General features: G+C 40.9%; 1 protein-coding gene and 1 pseudogene across 1 annotated transcript in view; both read right to left on the minus strand.

The window, feature by feature from the left end:
- Positions 1 to 4,597, minus strand: part of LOC132401496 (uncharacterized) — a 76,933-nt pseudogene extending 72,336 nt beyond the window's left edge.
- The window catches only part of LOC132402058 (zinc finger protein GLIS3-like), a 371,909-nt gene that overhangs the window by 312,569 nt on the left and 41,610 nt on the right, over positions 1 to 17,730 (minus strand). The window lies entirely within an intron of this gene.

The raw sequence follows: 17,730 nt of genomic DNA on the forward strand, positions 1-17,730 counted from the left end.
TAAAATACATCCTTCAAAATTTTCTTAGGATCCAGTCGCACACATTACACAAGATGAACAATCCCTTTTTACTCACTAGAGTAGATGTTTAGAAGATATTTCTTCTTATGGGAGAATTTAGAGAAAAGGTTGCTGCTTAAAGAGCTACTAGTCTAAGGCAGTGATTCTCAACATTTTTCTGCTTGTGACTCACTTATGACTTTCACTTACCTCTTTGGCCCCCACCTTCCATAGTTGTTAAAGTTTTTTTTGTCAACTATTATTCAAATATACTGTCAATATTTATGTTTTAACAGGTTACAGCAGGGATGGCCAATCTGTGGCGCATTGGATGATTAGAAGTGGCACATTGCCCCCAGTGATGATAATAAAAAAGTAAGACTACTCATGCAAAAAGTATTGACCAAAAAACGGTTTGTAGGAAAAAAATCTGTAACAGGAATTCAAGTAGCTTAGAGCTAGAAATGGATTTTACTGAGAATAAATCTAAAACTTAGCAATTATTTTTAGCGATTTTATTATTTTGCGCACATCTTTTGGCGAACGTTATCTTCTTTCACATTAATCTGTTCTCAATTTTTAAAAAGTGCTCTATTAGTCAAACTAGGAAAGAAGGACTTTTGGTCTGCAGTCGTTCCATAACTGTTCAATAAAAGTTTGATACTTGTTTGATCCTGAAGCACCAGGTATCTGCACCAGCAGTGCATTTACAATTGACACTCGTGCGCTACGGAGTTATGCTTTGTTTGTCCTTTGTGAACATTTGCAGTTCTGTACTTCTTTGAAAATTAAGCCGTGTTTTTACATTCAGTTACCCATCACAGTGCAAAAGAAAATGAGCAAAAGAAAAGCAGAAAGTGATAGTAAGCGTGAATTCGATTAACAGTGCGAAAATGAGTTCGTATTTATAGCTGGCCTGTCAGGAAAACCGTTGTGCAGTGTTTGTGAAAACACTTTCTCACATAATAGAAGACATGATCTTAATAGACACTATAAAACACAACATCAGACTGAAATAGAAGGAAAACTGAAGCTAGTGCTCGAGTCTGAGTTACGGAAAGAATGTACCTGTATGATTAAGAAAAAGGAAGAAATCAAAAGAAGACAAGATATATTTGTTAAAAGTCTCATTAAGGTAAGTAATGTTTATCTTGTTTCTATATTAAATCAATATATCATGTAAAAATGCTAAATATGTCTATACTAACATATTTTTACAAGAATTGTATTCGGCATCTGAACTTGTGCGTGAAAAAACTGACACATGTAATGTAAAAGGTTGGCCACCCCTGGGTTACAGGCATTATATGTTAAATATAATCTTACAGGATTATATGAAAAATAAAACTATTTCAAAGCTAGAATTGGATTCTTTACTTATAATATACATAATATTCTTCCAACCAGCAATGAAAAAGCATTTAATACTTTAGGTATTTAGTGAGATCATTGTGACTGATGCAAACTAGCGTGTTTTTGAATATCTGGTTGCAACATGGTTAAAAATGATCAAAACCACATTCAACTAGATAAAAGGTGAAAAATCCAATTTTAAAACAACTTTACTTTCTCCCAGAGCATGTGGAAACTGACTGAATTGAATTAACTTCATTTCTTACATCCTTCAAATACATGAGGAGTAAAGATCTTTACGTTATGCCTCGTTTCAGATATGTATTGTGCAATTATAGTAATTTATAATAAATATTATGTACAACAGGATAGTCAATAATAACAGAAATGCAGTAGTGTCAGCATGAATTAATCAGTCTGATGGCCTGGTGGAAGAAGCTATCCCAGAGCCTGTGGGTCCTGGCTTTTATGCTGCGGTACCGCTTCCCAGATGGTAGCAACTGGAATAGTTTGTGGTTGGAGTGACTCGGGTCTCCAGTGATCCTTCAACCCTTCAGACCCTTCTAACACTTCTGTCTTTGTAAATGTCTTGAATAGCAGGAAGTTCACATCTACAGATGCACTGGGCTGTCCACACTACTCTCTACAGAGTCCTGCAATTGAGGGAAGTACAGTTCCTATACCACGCAGTGATGCAGCCGGGACAGGATGCTCTCAATTGTGCCCCTGTAGAAAGTTCTTAGAATCTGGGGGGGTGGGGGGGGGGCCATACCAAACTTCTCCAACTGTCTGAGGTGAAAGAGGAGCTGTTGTGCCTTTTTCACCACACAGCCAATATGTACAGACCACGAGATCCTCGGTGATGTTTATGCCAAGGAACTTAAAGCTGTTCACCCTCTCAACCCTAGATCCATTTATGTCTATAGGGGTTAGCCTGTCTCCATTCTTCCTGTAGTGCACAACTAGCTCCTTTGTTTTTGTAACATTGAGGGAGAGATTGTTTTCTTGGCATCACTGTCAGGGTGATGACTTCTCTCTGTGGGCTGCCTCATTATTATTTGAGATTAGGCCAATCAGTGCAGTGTCATCAGCAAATATAATTAGCAGATTGGAGCTGTGGCTGGCAACACAGTCATGGGTAGGCAGAGAATAAATGAGGGGGCTTAGGACACAGCTCTTAGAGGCACCTGTGTTGAGGGTCATAGGGGCAGAGGTGAGGGAGCCCACCCTTGCCACCTGCCAGTGATCTAACATGAAGTCCAGGATCCAGCTACACAAGGCAGAGTGAAGGCCAAAGTCTCTGAACTTCTTATCAAGTGTAGAGGGAATTATGGTGTTGAATGCTGAACTGTCATCCAAAAACAGCATACACACATAAGCATCCCTCTTCTCCAGATGCGCAAGGACGGTGTGTAGAGCTTTCGCTATCGCATCGTCTGTCGATCGGTTGTGTCGGTAGGCAAATTGTACAGTGTCCAGTGTGGGTGGCAGCAAGCTGCAGATGTAGTCCCTGACCAACGTCTCAAAGCATTTGCTTATTATTGAGGAGAGTGTGACAAGATGCCAGTTGTTCAGACATGTTACCTTGGTCTTTTTAGGTACAGGGACAATGGTGGATGTGTTGAAGCAGGAGGGCACTCTACACTGGGAGAGGGAGAGATTAAAAATGTCTGTAAACACACCTGCCAGTTGTGCCGTGCACATCCTGAGTACCTGCCCTGGGATGACGTCCAGTCCCACAGCCTTGTGACTGTCCACTTGTTGGAAACGCCTGTATACTTCGGCCTCCCGAGCTGCCGGTCACATCATCTGCAGGTCTCCTCAGGGGCTCAGTATTGGCGACGTCGAATCGGGCGTAAAAAAAGATTTAGCTTGTCTGGGAGAGAGGCACCAATGTTGGAAACTCCACTGCGTTTGGCTGTGAAGTCTATAAAGGCGTGCAGAGCTTGCCATAAGATGCATGTGTTGTTGGTGGAAAGTTGAGTCTGGATCTTGTCCATGTATTGCTGTTTCACTGCCTCAATGACTTCGTGCAGACTGTAGCTGCATTTCTTGAGCTCCTGCTGATTACTGGCAATGTAAGCTCTGTCTCACGCGGTAAGTGCTGCTCGCATGGAACTGGTGATCCAGCGTTTCTGATTTGGGAAGACCCTGACTGATTTCTGGGGGACAACCTCCTCAATGCACTTCCGGATGAAACTCGTAACGCCATCCGTGAACTCGGAGACATCCTCATCATGGAAGACATTCCAGTCAGTATCATCAAAGCAGTCCTACAGTATGGAGGCAGATTGGTCGGACTAACAGTGAACGGTTTTAACTATGGCCGCCTCTTGTTTCAGCTTTTGCCTGTACTTTGGCACCAGAAAAATGGAGGAGTGATCTGATTTTCCAAACAGAGGGCAGAGGAGAGCTGTGATTTTGAATATGACAAATTATCCAGAAATTTTGCATGCTCCATTTGAATTTTGCTTGATCTGTTAAATCATTCAGCAGCTCAGTAACACTTTCTTGCAATGTGGCATCAACATATTCATATTCACCCCAAATGGATCCACCACCCAATCTGGAATATGCATTTCCAGCAGGTATATGAACCCAAATTCCACATCAGTGTGGAGTTCTTTCAAATGATCAACATATACAATCAGATCGTCATCTTGCAATTCTATTTTATGAGTGGCCAGTGAAGCAAATTCCATGAATTTGTGGCATCCAATATTGCTGCTGAAAAGTTTGAGTTTTCCAAGGAAGTAGTAATGGCTGCTTTGTATGATATGACATAGCGATTTTTCCTTGTAACTGCTTGTTTAATAAATTCAGTTTTTCAAATGTATCTAACAGCAGGGGTAATTGTTCTCCAACAAATTACCGCTAATCACTAAGAAATGCTACAATACTATCAAGAAAAGTAAACTGAACTTCCTTTCCATATATGATAACTATCAGAGATTAAATGGAAGTTGTAGTGGTGGATAGTGATGCAGTGGTAGACTTCACACGATCTCACCTCTCTGCAGCTTAGCTGTTTCTGGCAGATGACTCCACTATAGTAACTTCACGGGTCATGTCACATTTTATAATGTCAATTGCGCGGGTCAGTGGAAGGCTAATAGAACCAGCCTCTTACCGCACAGTCGCTGGTTAGCCTTGCTGCAGACAGCCTCACCCAATCTGCGGTTTGTGATTTGAAGGTGGATGTGAAGTAGGCCACCTTGCTAGATGTGAATGGAGACTTGTACATGGTCAATTGGCATTTCACATCACCACACACACACAAGCTAAGCTGTTTTACTCCCTCATTTGCATCATCTAGCATACTTTCCCATTCATTTCATTGAGGATTCCAAATAAATTACATATATTAATTTAGTTATCTATATATTTTAGTAATTAAACTGTGAACTTATCATGGTCTGTTCAGTATCTCTTGTGGCCCCCCAATTTCTTATTTTTATTTGTGGCTGCTATGAAATCTGGCATGGCCCCTGTGGGGACCTTATGGCCCACGTTGAGAAGCATTGGTCTGAAGCACTGCAGACTTGATAAATAAGAGGGAATGCAGAGTTGAGGTTACTATCAGATCATCTACTCTGTCTTACTTGGCTGAGTATATCAGGCTCTTTGGCTCACCATGTCATTACCAACCACTTATCCAGAGCAACTAGTCTAGTCTGCATTAATTCCATGTCGCTCTGCATCTTGCTCATTCAAGGTCCCATCCAGATGCCACTTAAATAAGGTTAACAAATGAGGAGTATTTGATGGCTCAGGGTGTGTACTCACTGGAGTTTAGAAGAATGAGCAGGAATTTCATTAAAAATCTATTGAATATGGAAAGACCTAGATAGAGTGATGTGGAGAGGATGCTGTCTGTAGTGGGTGAGTCTAGGACCAGTGGGTACAACCTAAAAATTGAGGGATGTCCATTTAGAAAAGAGGTGAGAAGAAATTTCTTTAGCCAGAGGGTGGTGAAACTGTGGAATTTGTTGCTACAGATGGCTGTGGAAGCCAAGTCATTGAGGATATTTAAAGCAGAAACTGATAGGATCTTGATTAGTCCAGGCATCAAAGGTTATGGGGAAAAGGCAGGAGAATGGTGGTGGGAGAATGCAGGAGAAGGAAAATGAATTAGTCATGATGGACTGGATGAGCAGACTTGATGGACTGTGTGGCTTAATTTTACTCCTATGTCTTATGGTCTCATGTTTAGAAAAAGTTTCTACTTATGGGGAAAACTTAGAGCAAGAGTCAATATTTTAAGACAGGGCTACTGGTCTAAGGCATTGATAGAGAGAGATTTGATAAATAATAAGATATACAGAGTTTAGGCTACAATTTAATCAGCTGTGATTGTATTAAATGATGGTGCAGACTTGACAGGCCAGGTGGCTTTCTCCTGATCGTACTCCATATGATGGAAGGTTATCTCACTTCCATAAAGTATTGGTTTGGTGAGTTGTCCCCTCATCCTTACATCGATTTTACAGCGTGCGTGTACACTCCAGATAAAACCCACAAAGTTGCCCTTCTATCTCCATGGCTTAGAATTTACCCAAGAAGTACTATATCAAAAGCCGTTTTTTTTCCTGAGCCTTATTACAAGTTGAAAGGAATCTTTTTGGGAGGGAGGTAAGGTTACAAGTGGTAGGCCATGGAAAGAATAAATTACATAGGTATTCCAAAGTTTCAGTTGCATTATTTTTAGGAGAATGTTTGCAATACTTCCCCCTAAGGTCATGAATAGAGAAATTGTGCATGACTGTGGAAGAATCTGGCTCAGTGATCGAAATGGCCATTACTTGTTATAAAATTACATAGTGTTGCATTGCATTTACAGTTTAGTAACAGGCTATTCAGCCCGACATGGCCATACATATTTTTGTGTTCCACATGAGCTTCACCCTAGTCCTTTTGGGAATAATCCCTTCAAATATGAACAAAGAGCCAGATGGTATAGCTTAAAGTAGTTTTGTGCCTCTAATACTCTATCAATTCTCCCTAATTTAATAGTTAAAGAAACCGGTGAAGATCTTTGAATTTCAGAACAGCTGTTTTAGATCTTGCTGTCCAGGTCACAGGCTTCTGCTTCTAATGTTACAGAATATAGTACATATTATTTAAAACACAGAAACAAAGATTAAGCCCAACAGGCCCATGCCAGTAATTATAATCCATGCAAATCACCCCCCTCCCCCCTCTAATTCCACCAAGATAACTTTCCGTCCCTTTTCCATTCACGGCTTCATCTTAAACATCTTACCCCTTGCTATACTGCATGATAGTAACTCTATATTATAATTGCTCTCTGGTAAAGTAAGATTCTTCTAAGTTTCCATTTAGATTTATTTGTGTCTGCAATAATTGTGATCTAGGTGGACAGTTGAATCTTGAACTTTACTTGCTTGGATTTCCGCATCTAGTTTACTGAAATGAGCAGCAAACCATGGCAGTTTTTCAGCCGATATGATTTTTTTTATTTTTCAGTCACTTGGATGTTGAAGAACTGTTTTAAAACTTATGAACAGACTGCAGTATTGCACTCTAGTGTAGTACTAATAAAATATTCCATCAGGAAGGATTTTCCTGCACTGGTGTATATACAACTGCATAATCAAATCAACAAGGATGGATTTGAAATTATCAATGTCATACTTTTATCTTTGTCAATGACTTCATTGTTGTTTGTGGGATTGAGACACCACAGAACAGTTACTGCATCGATATATTTTTTGAGCCATGCAAAAACATACTACATGAAGTAAATCAGTTTTCTATCTGAATAGTACAAGAATGTTAATGTGTCTAAAACTACATGTGACCATTAGTCTTACAAGTCATGGTGTAGAATTACATGTCAGATTACAGAGTTACATGAAATACCACAGAATTGCACATTATGGTGTAAATTTACATTGTCTTGAAATGTCACATATCACAGGCTATTGATACATGTCAAACAGCCTAGGAATACACCACGGACACACAAATTTTTAAGTCCAATTCAGAGTACTGTCCCCAAACATTAATGGGATTGCTTTCTACTTTTTCTGCTTTTCTTGAACTGTAAGGTGTTTCAGTTTCACAGTAAAAACCGAGAGCATTGTTTAAATCACATTGCTTTTTTATCATTTGTACATCAGAACTGGTTAACATTCATCAGAAAGACATTCAAGATCAGAACACTGAAAGTTAATAAACAACAGCCTCCAAGTGAAGTTTCAGGAGAAAATTATCTGCATTAACAATAGAATACATAATTACAGTGAAAAAATGATCACAGATGTGAGCTGGATATCTTGCCCCCAGGAAAAATAACATTGTGCTTGCAGGTTGAATCAGTGGTGAGGAAGGAATTCATTTTGAGAGGATTGGAACAGAAGAGCAAGAATGTAATGCTGAGGCTTTATTAGGCATTCGTCAAACTGCACCGAGTATTGTGAATTTAAAAACGCATGCATGAGGAAATCTACAGATGCTGGAAATTCAAGCAACACACACAAAATGCCTGTGGAACACAGCAGGCCAGGTAGCATCTATAGGAAGAAGTATAGTCGACGTTTCAGGCCGAGACCCTTCATCAGAACTCGATGTTCCGTCAGTGCTGACGAAGGATCTCGGTCCGAAACGTCGTCTGTACTTCTTCCTATACATGCTGCCTGGCCTGCTGTGTTCCACCAGCATTTTGTGCATGTTGCCAGAGTATTGAGAGCAATTTTGGGCCACTTATCTAAAAAAATGTGCTAGCATTGGAGGTTCATGAGAATGATTCCAGGAATGAAAGTGTTAATGTATGAGTTATAATGTATAATTATAAGTGTTAATGCTTAATAGTTCTGGGCCTGCACTTGCTGGAGTTCAGATGAATGGGATTGGCGGGGTGGGGGGGGGATGCGAATCTCATTGGAACCTATCGAACATTGAAAGGTCTAGACACAGTGGATGTGGAAAGGATGTTTCCTATAGTGGGCGAGTCTAGAACCAGAGGGCACAGCCTCAAAATAGAGAGACATCCAGTTAGAACAGAGATAAGGAAACATTTCTTTAGCCAGAGGGTGGTGAATCTGTGGAATTCATTGCTACAGGTGACTGTGGAGGCCAAGTTATTGGATATATTTAAAGAGGAGATTGATAGGTTCTTGATTAGTCAGGATGTGAGAGTTACAGGGAGAAGGCGAGAGAATGGAGTTGAGGGTCAGTAAATCAGCCATGATGGAATGTGGAGCAGACCTGATATGTGAATGGCCTAAGTATGCTCCTGTCTTAAGGTCTTATCACCCATTCCATTTAAACTTGTCTTTTGGAAACCAAATGTTCTGATTGGAAATGATTTTATATTGGTTTTAGTTCTTTTTACTCTCTAGAATTATCTATTCAGCGGTACAACGTGGAGTAGGCCCTTCTGGCCCTTTGAACCGCACTGCCTCAGCAATCCCCAACAAACCCGATCACAGGATAATTCACAATGACCTACTCACCTACCCGGTACGTCTCTGGACCATGGGAGGAAACCGGAGCACGTGGGAATATATATCTTGCACATTACACGGGGCGGATGTACAGACTCACAGGACGGACGGAATTGAACTCTGAACTACGGAGTCCCCGAGCTGCAATAGTGTTGCACAGTCACTCTATTAAAAGGTCACCTGCAATCAAGCTACATCCTTTACTTCAGGAGCAAACACAGTCACGATGTGAGCACCTGAAGTTGCACATTCTAAAAAGTAGCTAAAGATTTAGATTAAGTCCAGTCTCTGATTGGGAAGAACTGAAAAATTAATGGGATATATCGTGGGATATTGATTATATGGTACCAAGCTTTGGTTTAAGAGCCTGCAGCCAACCGAAGGAAATCTATAGGACACAAAGACTTCAATACTTGTGTCCAGAAATACTTTGTCAGGCTAGTAAGAAAACTGCCTTTTGCACAAAGCTGGTCATAAATCAGTAATCTCGTCACAAAAGCAGAATGATGGCTACTACACAAAAAGAGTATGTTGTCCTATGACAGCAGGTTTGGTTTGCTCTTCTCTATAGTTGAGGAAGGACAGTGGAAGCTTTGATCAACTCCTAACCTGTGATAATACTTTTCTCAACCATGTCAAATGGTGACACTGCCATCAAGAGTGAAAAATTCCTCTCTTCCCCAGCAGTCAGGTCTTATAAACTGACTGTATTAAAAAACTGCAGTACGCTCTTTAATCTTCTGCTAAAATACAGACAGCACTTCTGCCTGTTGCTGAGACACCCACTCATTCAGCACCTAATGAGTTTATTTTCCCCAAGCACTGAGTCTAATTGGGATGAATGTCTATCACTACCAGCACAGTTTGCTCATTAAATATGCATCGTGGGTTCCTGACAGACCAAAAAAAAAGGGGGGGGGACCTTCTGTTCCCAAAGAAGGGTTTGCTGTCCCAATTAATGGGTAGCTCCTAAAAGATTTCATGAAATGTTCTATTGGAGTGAAGCTTCCTATAGGCTTGTTTTTGCACAACAATGCAAGATAAAAGCCCATACTAGTTCCTCCTCCTCTCTCTTCTTCACCCAATGAAGGAAGTAGGATGCTTTATAGGCCCCAAAACTTCCAGTCCCACTTTTACAAAAGGGTTAACAGTGATGAAGAAGGAAAAGCTGGCAATCTGCCCCTCTGTCACCAGTTGGGCACTGAAGGCACAGTGAATTGGTAAAAGGAACCTTGAGGTCCAGGGGTGGACAAGCAGTAATAGGAATGATTAGGGTGCCTATCAAACTGAAAAAGCAGTTAGAAGAATCAAGTAGCTTTGGTTAAATTGTGTCAAAGAGCCCAAATGCTCCAGGGAATCTCATATGCACTACTTAAACTTTCACTTTCAACACCTCTACTGTTATTCTGCAGAATTACTGAGAACAGTTCTTGGCCTGTTGGCAGTTTTTAATCATGGACACAATTTGTACTTTGAATTATCATTCAGGAAAACAGAATTTGCTCCCTGCAGCAGCTATCATCACATAATCCAGCAAGCAAACAGATGAAGGAAAGCTCAAAACAATGAAAAGCATAAAATCTCCAGGCACTGCACAAAGAGGAATAAATCACCCACTTGAAATGAAACAGAAGAATATTATCAATGTGCTCAGAAAAATGAAGATGAGGAGTGGGCATAAGACAGAAAAGTATTTATATGCCGTCAGTTCTCCTGACTAGCTGTTTGTAAGGTGCATGTGGCGGTTTGATTTTGAGTTGCTGTTCCAAAATCTCTTCCTGCCAACACTGCACTGCCTGCCTGCTGTCACCACAATAGCTTGGAAATTTAAAAGCGAGCTTAACAAATCCTAATAATTCTGGAATTTATGCAGATCAATGGAACCTTCCATTCCTCGCTTATAAGGAGTTAGTACACTCTCCCCATTACTCTGTGAGCTACCTCCGGGTGCCCCAATTTCCACCCACAGTCCAAAGACATACTAGACAGGAGGTTAATGAGTCCTTGCGAATTGTCCCATGATTAGGCTAGGGTTAAATCAGGGGATTGCTGGGCAGTGCGGCTGGAAGTGCTGAAATGGCCTATTCCACGCTGCATCTCAATAAATAAATAAACTTTACTGTAAATCTACATATGTGATGAATATTCATTTGATGTCAGCCCAGTTCAAAATCTAACTGTTTCTCATTTGTGAAAATTTTAACATTTAGGTTTGGCAAAACAAAAAATTGATTGAGTCATTTAGTTTTCGAAATGAGCTCCCAGACAGCAGTCAGGTCTCAACATAACAGAGACTTTTCTTCCAGACTGAATTTTATATTTATTCAGAGCCAGAAATAGAGTGAGTGGGAAGATTTTTGGATGGGAACCCCAGAAGAAAGGGTTTCCCGCATATCCTGATGAATTTAGCACAAACACTTTAATTTGTTTTAACAAGTTTCCAACCTTTCATGCAACAAAATCAATATTGTGGTGGGAGGGGTGGGGTAGACAGACATCACAGATATCTTAGGTAATTGGACATCATGATAAGGGGAGGGTTGTATATTTGTGGATATGGTAACAGTAAACTGTTTTTTATGGGTATTCTTTTGAACTTGGAGGCAACATTCCTGCTCTTCCCGGACCACATGTGCTGCAACCTGTTCTTCCACTCTCCTTCTAAATGAAGGAAAGTAAATGTAATGTGAATGTTAGATTCAGTGACAACAGAGACAGAGGAACTCAGCAGGTCAGTCAGTTTCTATGGAGCAGAATAAACAGCTAACATTTCAGGCTGAGGCACTTCATCAGGACTGGAAAGGAAGTGGGAGGGCATCGTGCCAGAATAAAAGAGTAGGAGTTGGTAGAGAAACTCAGCCATTTAGACTATACCTCCCCATACCATTTTACTCTGGCTTCTGCCTTCTTCCTTTCCAGTCCTGATGAAGGGCCTCAGCCTGAAACTTCAGATGTTCACTTCCCTCCATAGACGCTGCCTGGCCTTTTGTGTTCCTCCAGCGTTTTGCTCAAGATTTCCAGCACCTGCTGAATCTCTTGTACAGGTTTCAGTGAACCTTCTAGTAGCAGGTTGTCAACAACTAGAAACAATGGCAGAGAACTTTTCCCTTGATATGTACGATAAACAAAGCTCTTTATTATGTATTTTAAATAATCCGGAAGATCCGAGTTAGAAGCATTCCATCATGCAACATACACAGCATTTTTCCCCTGGGTTATATCTGTTTCCACTTTATCCTGAATATACCAATTCTTAAGCGAAATACCATTCCACAGATGTCAACCATCTCACAGCTCACTGTACAAACCTCTGCTGCAAGCATTACCCTAGATGATAATTAACAGTTAATTGTTTCACTTATGTAAAGGCTGAACATTATTCTCTCATCATTTTGCTTTAAAAGAGCAGTGAGGATCTATCTTGCCATTTACGTTGAAGTCACGCAAAGAACAAGAATTTCAACACGTACAAACAAGCTGGATGAACTCAGCAGGTCGGGCAGAATCCATTGAAACGAGCAGTCAACGTTTCAGGCCAAGACCCGAAGGGTCCTGATGAAGGGTCTTGGCCTGAAACGTTGATTGCTCGTTTCAACAAGTGCTGCCCAACCTGCTGAGTTCATCCAGCTTGTTTGTACGTGTTGATTTGACAAAAGTATCTGCAATGTACTTTGGGTTTACTAAAGAACAAGAATTTCACTTGCCAGGTTCATAACTTTCCTGGGAGTTTCTCTGCAATGCAGACCTGAAAGTGCTTCCACTGTTTTGCAAGTTCTCATCACTCGCAGCCTATATTGATGCAATCTTCAAACCAGTTCTTAAAGAGAGGCATCTCACAAAGCGGACAATACTCTTCCAGCTGCAGGAGAGGGTTGCAACGATTGGAGGAGAATGCGTGAGAAACTGCTCCCCCAGAATCAAAGAGACCTGGTCGGGATACTAAAGGACAGCGCCTGCAGGAGTCAGGTTGCTTTCTCTAGGGGCTGCAGACACCCACCAGGACTACAGCCAGGTGCTCTTAGCAGGAGATTGCTATGGATGTTTCTGGTACGATGTTAATGGAGCGGTTAAATACCTGCACTTTAGCGAAGCCTGCAATGCAGGCAAATGTGCATGTACCCTCTGCTTGCTCCTGTAGACTACAGGAAAAGATGAAGTTCCTTGCTTGTTCTCACTCATTTCGGCTGAACTTCCTAATGCAGTAGCGAGCAGCAAATTGCAGATGAGGCAGATATTATCCTGTGACTGTCATGTGGAAAGCAGTCCAGAACATGTTAGATGTTGTATTTGAGATCAGAGGAAATACAGCTCTCTGTGTAGACAGAGAATACACTTGGGGGTTTGACCCTTTCGTTAGGAATGGTTTTGGGAGTTAGTAAACCTGGTTGTTCTGTGAATGAGAAAACAACAGTAGCAGTGAGATTTGAAAATGTAATTGCAGGCCAATTTTGCATGTTGCACTACTGTTGACAATAAAGGCAAATTTTCACATTGAAATAAAAAGCACTAATGAAAACAAAGACTACTTTAAAATGCTAAACACAAAAAGGTTCTGCAGACCCTGAAAATCTAGAGCAATACACAAAATGCCCTGGAGGAGCTCAGCATTGATGAGGGGTCTTAGCCCGAAATGTCGGCTGTTTATTCCCATACATAGATGCCGCCTGACCTGCTGAGCTCCTCCGGCGCGTTGAGTGCCTTGTTGAAAAATAATAAGACAAATTTCCAAATTAGTTGAGCCATCCAGGAATCTACAAAATTGCTGTCCTCCACATTACACTGACTTTCAACAACTTACTACTATTTGCTTTGGAGTTTTGTGATGTAATTTCCAGCCCCCATCCCTTCTGAAGGGGTCAAAATGTCCCCAGTTCTGCAGCACTATTCAGAGCGGTTTTGGTTAACAGAAAGGAAAATCATTCCATCTATTTGTGCCATTTACCGTACCCAGAGTAAACATTCCAAGTGTTTTCCATCACTGTTGCATATTTAGAAAATCATTGTACAGGAGTTACAGTTCAGAGAATCATTAACTTTGGCTGTAGATTTGTTGCAAGTATTTGAAACAGATCTGGACAAGTATAGTTGGTTACAAGAGGTAGCTGGAATGTTAGAAAATATACCACTTGGTTACAGCTAACTTCTGGGAAGTTTCCTCCTTTAGGTCTCAGAGTTATTTGTCAACTTTGCTAATCTCCCACTTTTCTATATACTTTACTTTAGAAATAAAGTGTGGAATAGGTCCTACCATCCCACCGAGCTGCGTCGCCAGCAGCCCCTGATTTAAACCTAGCCTAATCACAGGCCACTTTACAATAACCATTTAAACTACTAACCCTTACATCATTTGACTGTGGGAGGAAAACCACACATTCCATGGGGTGGACATGCAAACTCCTTACAGCAAATGTCAAGACTGAACTCAGAACTCCGACACCCCAAGCTGTAATAGCACTGCACAAACTGCGATGCTACCAAATATACCTATTCTCAAAACCTTTCTTTGCTCCCAAAAGATCATATGGTTACTGGATTGCAGTTGCACTGTGGCTCAATCAGAAATTTGTAGGACCAGCTGGTCTCTGTCTGTGGATGTTTCCAAATATTCCTGAAATATAGGGAAAATAACTTTGGATAGAACCTTCTGGGGTGGGTTAAATTAAAATTACAACCATCAAACCCAGGTCAAAAACACTTCTTTTAATCTGTTTTTCCTCTTGCAGTTTAAAGACTTACTTTCATATTTTGAAAGATACACCAAACTGGTCAGACTGTCAGAATTCAGCTCTAAGCACAATGGCTGCACTGAGAGATGCATTGCTTGGGAGAAGAGTCCATCGGTATCCTAAGGTGGAGAGTACTTCCTATTCCTGAAGCTTCAATTTCATTGACTTTAAAGAGATGAATTTGAAGATCACTTAGCTTCTTCTCAGGCGATCCTCCAGAGCCATGAAAGGGTTGCTTTCTCTGGTCCCTTGGGCTTTGAGGTGACTGATGAGGCCACTTTGGAAGCTGTAGGTTTTTCAATAGGGCAGAAGGCATTGGGTTGAAGGGATGGAAGGACAGTTGGGCTTCTATGGGCTCCCTACGGTTTCCATGCTATCTAAAAGCTCCTTTTTCACTTGAGTAGTGAAGAGCGGGGATCCCATGACTCAATTGCATTTTTAAAGTGGCTCTGGTGAATTTTACAAAATCACTTGTTCTCACATGCATCAGATAACAAGTCAACAACACCTTTGGCCGTTGGAATTTGGCCTCTGAACACTCAAGTATCATCTACACACAACAGTTTAACCACTGAAGATGGGAAGCTTGTGCTTGAGATTGCAGGGTACCAGGGACTGAACAGTTATTTATTAGGCCGACAGTTCAACTCCACCTCAGTTGAACAATCAAATGCCTGAGATTTTGTTTAGCTTATTCATGAAATGTAAAAAGTGCTAGCCACACTGCACTTAGAAATCATTCATACTGCCCTAAGAATGAAGTGGTTGTCGGTCTTCTTAATATACATCACCTCTTTCGTGCAAGACATTCTCTACCACACTTTTGTTGCATGGTCACCCTTTTAACAAATACTGTTTTTAAGCAGATTGAATAGTCACTACTTCTGTCAGGCATTGATTCTTTGTTTATTCTGCCGTGGTCTTACTAGCCCCATTGTTGAAGAAACATGAGCCTGTCATTGGGTAATAACAAATAATGTGAACTTTTTTATGTTTATACACTTTGTTATAATTTATAGTTATAATTTGTTATAATTTATAAAGTAGTTATAATTTCCTATTCTGTTTTTTTTTATATTATGTTCTCTAAACAAGGATTAACTAAATATTCCTCAATAGCTTTTCATCTAAGAATTGTGGGTTCTTTCAGAACTTTTGATCAAATGCTCTCTATTGTTTAATTTATTTTTCCTGAATTTCATTCTACCAAATATACAACATTGAGGCTGTAAATCAAATGAAACTAAGACAGGACTGAATGGATTCGGTGGTTATAGCCATCGCACAGTGAAACGGCAGTGGTAAACTGCTGTCTCAACCACTGCTATAAAAGATCCACAATGCTGTTGAGCAGAGTATTTCAGAAGTTAGACCCAGCAATGGTGTTATATTTCCATGTCTGTATGGTATTTGACTTGGAGAAGAACTCACACGTGGTGATTTTCCCATGCGCCTGCTACCCTTGTCTTTTTTGGTACAAGTTGCAGGTTGGTCCCATGCCACCCAATTACATCCAAGTGACCAAGCATGCTGCTAATTCTGTGTGTTTTTGGAACATGAGGGGAAACAGAGCACCCGGAGGAAGCTCACTGGGTCACGGGGAGAATTCGCAAATCTCTTTCGGACAGCAACAGGGATTGAATCAAGGTTGTAGGTGCTGTAGCTAGCATGATGCTAACCACTGCGCTACCATGGTGTCCAACTTCAGGCAGAGAAGCGAGGGAAATTAACTTCAGTGCACTTTATAGATGGGATACACAGCAGTAACTATATGTCAGTGGCAGAGGCAATGAATTCATCAGGTGGTGGAAGGTGTACAATGCAATTTCCTAGAAAGCATCAAACTTCTTGAGTGTTATTGCACTCATTCACAAGTGGAGATATTCTATCTTGCTTCTGATTTGTGCCATCAGTTAGTACAGAGACTTTGGATATCAAGAGGTGAGTCACTCAACCACAATGAACAGTGCAACACATACACAGCACTGTTCTCAACATAATGACAAATAGCTTTCTCATATTCCTTTACTGTGACTGACTCAATACTGGTGGCAGAGAGCAAGTCAGAGAGGGAATATGCAAGTGGTGAGATAAAGGACAGAACGTGCTCCAGTCAAAAACCGGGACAACAACAACACTGCTGTTGACATCTGGAGGGTGAGATCACATATAGGCTTGGCAACAGAGAGCTTAAATTAGGACATTAAAGGTACAGAAAAGATAGTTGAACAAACACAGTAAAATGTTTGGAGCATTAACAGGTCTCTCAGTAAACCTCCAGGTAACATTAAGGAACATTACCTTTCAGTGTCAAAGAATCTGTGCAAGGTTTCCCAAAGAGGTTGACATCCATTCTTTCCAATAAGGTGGCTGGCAATTCATTTCCAAATACATGTAGACCTAATCGTAATGCACAGTTTGACAATCATTAGATCAACTTCCATTCCAAAGTGAACACTAGCTTCTCGGTATCTAAGGATATTGTTGAAAGCTCACATTGCAGTTGCACAAGCTCAGTTTATTGGTGTGCACACCAAGACTGATATGAATGTGGATTCCAATGTCCACAAATTTGTAGAGTGTTAACAGAATTCAAACCATCTGTTCTTTAACAACTTACCTGGAGTGCTAAGGTGCTGGCCCAGAGAACAGCAGAGATTCTGTGGAGAACAAAGTTACTGCCCTCTCTCAGGATATCTGCATTCATGATTCTGTCCCTGCAACAAAAGCAGTATCTTTACTCTAGCCTGCAGCCATCCAAACCAGACCGCTGACACCAGGTCAAAATCTTCAGTCCACAGTTCTAGACTTAGAACTGCTTGAAATTTTCCAACAATGGCACAAGGAAATCAGGTTCTGCTAGAATTCATAAGGTGGTTGGTTAACATTAGTCATAGAGTCAGAGAGAAGAGAAACAGGCCCTTTAGTCCACCCAGTCAATGCTGAACTGTCCTTCTGCCTGCACACTACCAATCTACCTGCGCATGGACCCTATCCCTCCAAACCCCTCCCATTCATGTACCTATCCAAACCTCTCTTAAATATTGCAATCGAACCTGCATCTACCACTTCTGCTGGCAGATCGCTCCACACTTGCACCACCCACTGAGTGAATAAATTCCCTCTCAGATTTCTCTTAAAGAGTTCACCTTTTACCCTAAACCTTTAACTTAAAACATTGG

Source organism: Hypanus sabinus, chromosome 11, assembly GCF_030144855.1.
Source record: "Hypanus sabinus isolate sHypSab1 chromosome 11, sHypSab1.hap1, whole genome shotgun sequence".
In the NCBI taxonomy this organism is placed as follows: domain Eukaryota; kingdom Metazoa; phylum Chordata; class Chondrichthyes; order Myliobatiformes; family Dasyatidae; genus Hypanus; species Hypanus sabinus.